The sequence below is a fragment of the Camelus ferus genome, chromosome 23 (assembly GCF_009834535.1).
Source record: "Camelus ferus isolate YT-003-E chromosome 23, BCGSAC_Cfer_1.0, whole genome shotgun sequence".
Lineage (NCBI taxonomy): Eukaryota > Metazoa > Chordata > Mammalia > Artiodactyla > Camelidae > Camelus > Camelus ferus.
In genome coordinates, this window is record NC_045718.1 from 16,936,860 (window position 1) to 16,946,133 (window position 9,274).

A 9,274-nucleotide genomic window follows, 5' to 3' on the forward strand; every position below is an offset into this window, starting at 1 on the left:
TCCCCTGCTCCCTAAACCACTGCCTCTTCCTGCCTCCTGCCTCCCAGACAGTCAGCGGTTCCATGCTACTGTGCCCCAGACGCTCTTCCTCCACGAAGCCTCTTGCCGCCGCTTCAGCCCTCACTGACATGCCCTTCTCTGAGCCTCGTATACGTCAGTGTGGCCCTTGACCCCCGTGGCCCTTCTTGTGTCCTCTCTACTTGTGGCGTGAATGTAAATCCATCTTCCCGTATAGGCTGGAGTTTCTCAAGTTTAGGAACGGAGCTCTTTGCCCCTTTTGATTTCTATATCCAGCAGGTCACTAAGGGAACAGTGGGTTCTTTAGAAGAGACCTAGGGGGTAGGGGTGGGTGTGTGGCAATGGAAAGTTACCCAAAGTGATGGGGAAACCAGCTGGGGCACTTCTGTTTGGGGATTTCCCTGGACCATGTATCATGACCTGTCCCGAGCCCCTTGGGCTTTATCAAGCTGTAATCCCACCACACTCTCTACTTTCTATACCTATTTCTGCCTTTTCTATACCTATTCTGCACATACCTGTCTGAAATGGCAAAGGTGCCGTGGGATGGACAATGTTGGGAATCTCCGGGCAAAGGCCAGGGGGTGCATCTTTCAGGGTAGGATGAGGGGCCCCAAACCTTGTGCTCTGCTGATCATTTAAGGCCTCCCAAATCCCAGGCCCATCTCTCTGTGCCTACTGAAGCCATCCGCTCTGGACCAGGCCTCTTCCTCTGGGGGCTCTCTTCTCTCTGTGCAAACAGCTCAGACATAGGGGCTGGTCTAGGTCCAGACCCAGGGATCCACTGAAGAATCTGAGAGAGTAACACCTGCTGCCTTGGCTGGTACTATTCACCGAGCAGAGGTCTATTGTTAGAGGGGATGCGTGAGCGCTTTTCCATACCCAGCCCTCCTTCTTGTCACATTTCGATTTCTTTGCATCCTGCTGGGTTTATTACATCACATATGCAGGTTGCCCTCTGCCCTGAGGCTCCTTTATAGGGACCAGTCCTGGATGATGGTTGGTCAGGGGAGGGCTTGGAGTTTGCTCAGCCCTAGCTGACACACCTGGATTACACTCAGATCAGCTACCTCAAGAGCTTGGCTTACCCCTCCTATTTATCCTATTTTCTTTCTTTTTAAATTTGACATAAAGTTGGTTTACAATGTTGTACAGCACAGTGATTTAGTTATACATATATATATATATTCTTTTCCATATTCTTTTTTATTATAGGTTATTACAAGAGATTAAATATAGTTCTCTGTGCTATACATTAGGACCTTGTTGTTTCTCTATTTTTTCATTACTTTTTTTCCCTACTCAATTTCTTTTTCTGCTAACTTTTATTTTTGTGGGGGAGAGATTAGGTTTATTTATTTATTTTTTGCATGGAAGTACGGGGGATTGAACCCAGGACCTCATGCTTGCTAAGCACACACCCTACCACTGAGCTCCACCCTTCCCCTTGCTTCTCTGTTTTATACATGGAAGTTTGTATCCGCTAATCCCTACCACCTGTTTTCTACTCTACCCAAGCCAACTCACCCATGGACTCTTCTCTATACTTGAGGATTATAAAATGTAAAATGCTGGAACTATAGAGACAAGCCAGTTTACCTTCTTCCTTACTCTGTGGGTGAGGAGACAGACACAGGGCTTGGGAGTAACTTGCTGTGAGTCCATCTGGCCTCCACACATGGATAACTGTGCACTTGCCTACCCCGGGATCAGAGCCCACCCTCGGGTTATTCCCCATAGCCCACTCTCGTTCTGTCAGTTGTGTCTGAATCAGTGCCTCCTTTCTCCTTATTCCTTCCACTACCAGTCTTAAAACTTACCTTCTCTGATTAATTTGGCCTGTTCTCCATCCTTTATTAAGCTATGTGAATTTTCATTTAGTATTGTTTTCCTCCATGAGCTCCTGCAGGATAATTTCAATATGTTCTTTATCATCCCCATTAGTCTGATAGTTCCTGGTGGGCAGAGACCAGTGGATTGCTTACCCAACATTCTAGGGGTCCTTGAAGGACATCATTTTCTTCCTGTGGATCGTTAGCCTTCATCCAGCTCAGGGCTACAAACCCAGGGATGCTCCCATCCAGGAGCATCCAGGTCACAAGGACTCTGTGCTGAAGGTGAGGCTGGGGTAAGACTTCTAGGAAGAAGAACCTTCCCTGACTCCTGCTCTGGGGTCAGCCTTCCAGGGTCACGGGCTACCCCCCGCAGTGCAGAGGCTTGATTGCTGGACAGGATGTGAACGTCCTTGATTTCTACTCCACGATCAAGTTAAGTAACTTGTCTGTGGTCACACTGTGACACATTCATTGCCAAACCTGTTCCTTTTGTCAAGTCAGTCCTCCTTTGTACTTTCTTGCTCAACCCATGTAGCATTCTAGACTTCTCAGGCAGGAAAGGAATCCATGGTAGGGGCTGTGTGGGGTGGCGATCATGTTCTACATCCTCCTAAGCAGAACACATGGAAGCCAGGGGCACCGAAGCTTCCACTTTTAGCTGTGGTTACCCATTTGAGCATTCCACACCTTAGAAAGTTCTGCTGTTCTTGCAAACATCTAAATTTCTGCTACTGTAATTTGATCCTGAATCTCTCACTCTGTTTTTCCTGCCAATATGGAAATGGACAGGTATCTGTACTCACCTGCCTAAAAAAATACTACTTGAAAAATTACCCTCCAAATTGATCAGCATCTTAGTTCCCTGATTTTTATTTTCCTTGCTCAGGGCCCAACCAAGCTTCTCACTGCCATTTCCAGACCCACAAACACTGCCAAAGGGTGACAGCAGCTGGCCATTCCTGGCCATCTCCCTTCAGGGATCTGGACTCTCTTCGGACATGATGGGAGCCCAGAGAGGGTGCAGTGGTTTGCAGGAAGTACAACATTCTGGGATATTGGCTCTCACTCTTTCTCCAAGTGACATTGAGGTGATGCCATTTCTGCAGAGGTTTCAGATGAGAAGCTTGGATGACATCAAGCCCAGTCTCTGATTTTAGAGACAAAAGGACTGCAACTCAGAGCTGGCTGGTGGCAGAGATAGGGCCACAGACCTGACGGCTCAGGGCCCCCAGCACGTGCTGTGTTTGGTTGTGCTGAGGTGGAGTTGAAGGAAGAAGCAGAACGCACCTGCTGTAGGCTGTAGGGACAGATAGCTTTCCCTGGACCCCTTGCTACTTACCCCAGCCTCCCTAACAGAGTCCTAGGCAGAGTCAAAGCCTCCATGGGGACAGCCCTAGCCTGTGTCCCCATCCAGAGAATGGTACTAGAGGGCCACAGGGCTTTGATTATTCTTGTAGACATGCTTTTGCTTTTGCTTTTTCTAAAGCTTTGGTCCTGCCCTTAAGGGCACCAGGCCTTATCTTGGTCAGTTGTAAAATGGGGAGAATCGTCGTAAGTTCCTTGTCCATTGCTCCAAAGCGGTAAATCCGAGAAATACTTTGAGTTCCTCAGAAAGAAGGGAGAAGGAAGTCTTCCCCAACAAGGGGTCATGATCCTTATGAAGGTGGGAGGGCCCAGAGCGTTAAAGTCCAACAGCTGTTGGCCTGCAGTGCTGACAGGTTGCGACGAGCGGGAGGCAACCTAATAAGCATTTATTGCGTTAGATATTTTTCTTGAATTATTTGCACAATAACTCTAAGGTGGGGGTTGGTGGGGGGGGTGCTATTTTTATCTCAGCTTTACAGAGAAGAAACTGGAAGTCAGAGAGAAAGCTGAAATAAACTTGGCCCAAGATTACTCAGCCGAGAAGTGGCTGCGATTCAAGCCCAGGCAGCCGGACTCCAAGCTCACATTCTCAGCTCCACCACGTCCCTAGACCGCGGCTCGAGGCAGCATTGCAAGAGGGATGGTGAGTTCCCTTTGCCCCCTGGACCGCCCCTACCTCCGCCACCCAAAGTAAGGGGCGTGTCCTGGGAGCTGAGAAAGGGGGATGGTTTGTGAGTGGTAGAAGTAAAGGGATCAAGATGAAAAAGTCGCAACTGCTGGGTTAGAGGAGCTGTAAAAATGGGAGAAAAATGACTCATTACCCTCCCTCTCCAGCTGCCTCTCTGGAGTTCTTCACCTGGTCACGTGCTTCCTCCAGGCTCACCCCCTGGAGCCTGCAGGGACCTGTCCAAGGGCCACCTCAACCCAGCCATCATCTGCCTGATGGGGGCGCTCCCATTTGTAGAACAGCAATCCTCTGGGGACTTCAGTTGGGATGGAAATGACGGGGAAAGAGGAGAGGAAAGTAAAGTTTAAGTTCGAGCTCCCGTCACCCCCAAAACAGAAGCTTTAGGGTCTCTCACTTGTACCAGCTCTTTCCAAAGCCCTGGATCCAGTTTTATATTAGTAATTACATACACACGCACGCACACACACACACACACACACAAACACACACACACATTTTTTCCTTAGCTCCCTCCAATTTTATGTTAGTACTTACATGTATATATCCATATATATCCATATATTATATACATATATACATATATATATATTTCCTTAGCTCCCTCCAATAGTATATGCCTCAGGCCCCCATCAAACCAGGTTGTGTCCCTCCCCGGCCCGATCAACCAGATGTCACGGTCCCACAACCCTCCTGAGAGACACCACAGACTCCCTCTTTTCTTCGTGGAGCCCTCCCCTTCCACACAGTATGACCTCTGATTGAAGGTGTGATTCACCTCTGGGTGGCAGGGCTTAATTTTTGTAAAGAGGTTGCTTTATATACATTTTTGCAGAACTCAGAGCCACCAGAGGGTGGGAGCTGAGTGTACTTTCTTCGTAATGATGACTCTCTATGATTTTTCTCCATAGATAGATTCATGCTTTCGTAGGATTCTAAGAAGACACAGAGAGGGGGCATTGACCTATGAGTCTATGGGTCCCTCACCATTGACACACGTGGTTGAGTATTAGCATGCATGTGTGCAAGCACTTCTGAACTCTGCTCCATGGGGGTGAGTCACTTCTGTTATAGGAAACTTGGATGCAGAGTCATTCTCTGGGAACAGAGGTACCCAGTTTATTCTGGGGATCTGTAAGACTGGACTTCCAGATACCCACAAATCACCAGGATTGCCTTTGCCTGAGCCATGCCAAGTCCCTTGCTGCTAGGCTGCTGGCCAGGTTTAGAGGAGGGGGGCGGGCCCTGGCTTGGAGATGCTGAAGGGGAGTGCGGGGATGTGGAATGGAAATGAAGGTCAATAAGCCAGACCCTCTTACCCCTTCTCTGGTAGCCCCATCCTGGCCACAGCCAATTTCTTCACACCTACAAGACCTTCCCAAAGTTTGCTGGCCGCAGTAATACAGTCCAGCTGAAGCAAAAATGGGGCTATTTATTGTAAGGAGCCTGAAGTGTCTCAGCACATTCATGAGCAGAAGCTGCTGAGGGATGGAACTAGGAGCTGAAGTCATCAGAAAGCCAGGCGTCCATCCCTTGCTCTCTGAGGCCACATGGCCACTCTGTCCTGCTTTTCCTGGTGCCCCTGCATTCTGTTCTCTCCCCAGACCAGCTTTCTCTGCACTTCCGAGCAGTCTTCAAAAGGCCACACCTGCACAGCTCTGAAGGCTACTTGTCTTTAATTCAAGGGACCATCAGAAATGGTCTCTATTTCCGATTCCTGGGTGACAAGAACAGCTCAGCAAGGGGCAGGTGGCCACCCTCCAATCAGCTACATCCATGGGACCAGGGTCCTGTGGCTGCCAGGGTCACACTGGGAAAACACAATAAATGGTTTCCCAAGTCAAATGGCTTGTCCTCCATGAAGACCCCTGAGCAACCCTATGAGAGAGGTCTCTCCTCTCCTGACCGCCCGTAGCACTGTAGATGCCCACCTCCATGGCTCTTACTGCTTTCTACCTTGTGTGAGTATTGTTTTTACAAATGTCTTACCCTCACCCCACATATCTAAAAGCTTCTTGTTTATCTTCATGTGTCTCACAGCTTGTGTGAAAAAAACTGGGCATGTGCTCAATACATATTTAAAGTCATGATAATCCCCAAGGAAATACATTTTCAAGAAACTCAAACAACTTGGCTAAGTCTTTTTTTTTTTTTTTTTGTGGGGAGGGGGTAGGAGGTAATTAGGTTTATTAATTTATTTATTTTAATAGAGGTACTGGGATTGAACCCAGGGCCTCATGCATGCTATGCAAGCGTTCTACCACTGAGCTATAACTTTCCCCTTTGGCCAAGTCTTTTATTTCACCACATCGTCTTCTTGAGTTGCTTAAATTCAAATAATTCAATCAAGTAATTAATTCAATGCATTTTTATTGAGTGCCTTCTATATACCAGTCACCATCCTGGCTGCACAGAGGCTACCACACCAAATAAGAAGACAAAGACAATTCTTACCCCGCTGAGCTTCGATCTGAGTGGTGGAGACCATCAACAAACAGTGTTTACTCTGAACTAGACTTTATGCTGGGTGCTAAGGCCAGAGATATGTGAGTCTCCAGCACTGCCCCAGAGCAGTCCGCCGTCCTTGGGAGTCACAAGTGAATCATCAGCTACGTTACTGCACGACAGGACAGTGCTATTAAAGGATGGAGAATTGTGGTAGGACTTCAAAGAGAGAGTGATTTACCATGTGGAGGAGAAGAGGGAGGTTCCACTGAGAACTGTGTCACATGATTGAACTTGAAGAATGAGTAGGAGTTTGCTAGGGAGAGCGTGCAGTGGGTATGTGAGTGTGTGTGTGTGTGTGTTTGGGGGTTTGGGGGCAGGGATGGTGATCAGCTCCTTCCAGACAGGCACATGCAAAGGAGATTTTAAGCATTATGAAAAGGCTGCTGGTTCTGGAGTATGGTGAGATATTCAGGGTGTACAGAACACAAGGAAGATGGAGGGAAAGGATGGTGAAGGTGGCCAGAGACCTTGCCTGACCTTGTGTGCCAAGCCATGGAGGTGACAGGTAAGTATCACCAGCCAGTTTCCTTGGCATCTGGAGGACAATGATGCTGACTGCTTCAGGCATGGGAACCAGTGACCAGGAACAACACTGTGCTAGGAACATATTCTAGAAGGCCCTATAATGAAGCATTGTATTGGTGCTGGGGTCGTTGACCTCTGGCTTGTAGAGAGAGATGGCTGGATGATGAGATGAAAATTTCATTCCCAAATTGCAATCTCCTAAAAAAAGCACCAAATCTTCCTACTATTATTCCCTCATGAGTTGAGAGGGACTTTTTAAATTTTGCAATTGAATTTCAAGAAATCAAAAGAAAAGTTGTTCATCTGTATTTTTTTTTTTAAAAAGGCCAGCAGAAAGGGGCCTCCATAGTCACAGTTCTGTCTCCCATGGCCCCTTAGCCAATGCCATAATGAAGGCTAGACTTCTAGAGACGGCTTCTGTCCTGGGATGATGCTTCTTGTAGGACCTCAGGTCTGCTCTCCACTGTCTCGATATGCTCGGGAAAGGTGGAATAGGGCCAAGCTCTTGGGACCTTTCCCTTGTTGAAGTCAACATGTTTACACTCTGGTCTCCTTCGACCTTTCCAGCTCTGCCTCTGTTCCCTCCCATCTCCAGGTTAGCCTCCAGCCATGCTCCCCCAACCCAGCCTACCTCAGACGTTCAGGTCCCCAGGACTGTCTTAGACCGTCTTTTCCCTCTTTGCTGCCCATCACACAACACGCATCCTCCAGGTCAAACCTCAAGGTCCTTGTCTTTGTGATGGCTTCCCCAACCCATCTGACCCGAGAGCTCCCTCTTCTGCACTCTCCCAGTACTTAAGACGTACTTCTGTTACCATTCTCACGCAATAGTATTACAGTTATTTGTTCTTATGTTAAGTCAACTGAATTTGTTGCACTCAGGGGCTAGACCTCAACCATCCCTGTATCCCTTGGCAGCAGTACCCGACATATGACAGACCCTCAATAAATGCTCTATTTGTTAGTGAAGGGTGGTTTAGCTTGCCTGCTGGGGTTGGGTAGTATGAAGACAACTTTGGGGAGAATTTCAACAAGCAGAAAACGAGGAAAGGGCACTACAGATGGAAACAGCAGAAGGAGCAAAGTCACCTAAAAGGAGCCACAGACAAACATGGGAGCCTGGAGGGGAGGGGAGGAGGGCAGGATGGCACAAAGTGCTGAGCTGTGCCGGGCTCTGTGCACAGCGATGTGCTAGGCCTTCACAGAGCCTTTGTGAGGGAGACTGAGGCACGCAAAAGGCAACTAGCTCATGAACTGGTGATAGACGTGGGACTAGACCAATTCTGTTAGACTCTGAAGCTCACACTACTGGAGCCTTAGGGAACAGGAAGTAATCCAGGTTGGCTGGAGCCTAGACTAAGTGATGAGGAACAAGAGGAGGGAAGTGTGGAAAGGTGCACATTCCAGAGATACATGATTTATGATATTTAGAGTTTTTTGACTCCCTATCATGTGCCAAAACCTGTGCCAGGCACTTTAAATATGTTACTTCATTAAAACTACAGCAGTCCTATGAGATGATCACTTCCATTTTCCAGAGAAGGGAACTAAATCTCAGAGAGGCTCAATAATTTGCCCAGGGCCACACAGCCAATAAGTGATGGACCTGTGACTAAATTCAGATCTTTTGATTCCACAATCCAATGGGAAAGAACTTAACGAGTGAGTCATCATTTAATACTTCAATTCTAAATGACATAATAGGAGTATGGATTTTTTTTTTTTTTTTTTTGGACATAGGCAAGTTCCAAGCCTGGGCTTCTCTTCCAACACTGTCTTTTTTTCCCCTGTCCAGTTCTGCCCACTTGTCCTGTCTCCTTGTTCTGTCCCCTCTGCCCATATGGCTAGAGCTGGACCCCTATGCAAGGTTAATTGCTAGCCTTAAAAAAAGACCAATCTTCAGACAGATTAGAACTTTTCTTGAGGAAAAGAATGGGAAGGAAGGTGGGGGTAATGTCAAAAAATAGGGGCTCTGGCCCAGATCTCAAGAAGAGTTGGAGTAATGGCCCTGGGAGTGTGGGGGAGATTGTTCCTGTTTTCATATAATTTTCCTTTTTAGGGATTTAGTCCTGAATGGGTGAAGTTCAAATTCAGCCTTGCTCAGAATTACCTGGGATCTGCTTGTTCAAAAGGCAGATTTCCTGGCCCTACCGCAGATATTCAGAAGGCTTTTTTGTGAAGCACAAGAGTCTGCCTTTTGAAACAAGCACACCAGAGATTCTACAAATTGAGAACCTGGCCTTCTGCAACAGGTTACACCCAGGGGCTTTGGCTTTTAGTGCTGAGGGAACTTGAGGTGCCAGGAACTTGGCGCTGGATACCTTTCAGGTCCCTTCCC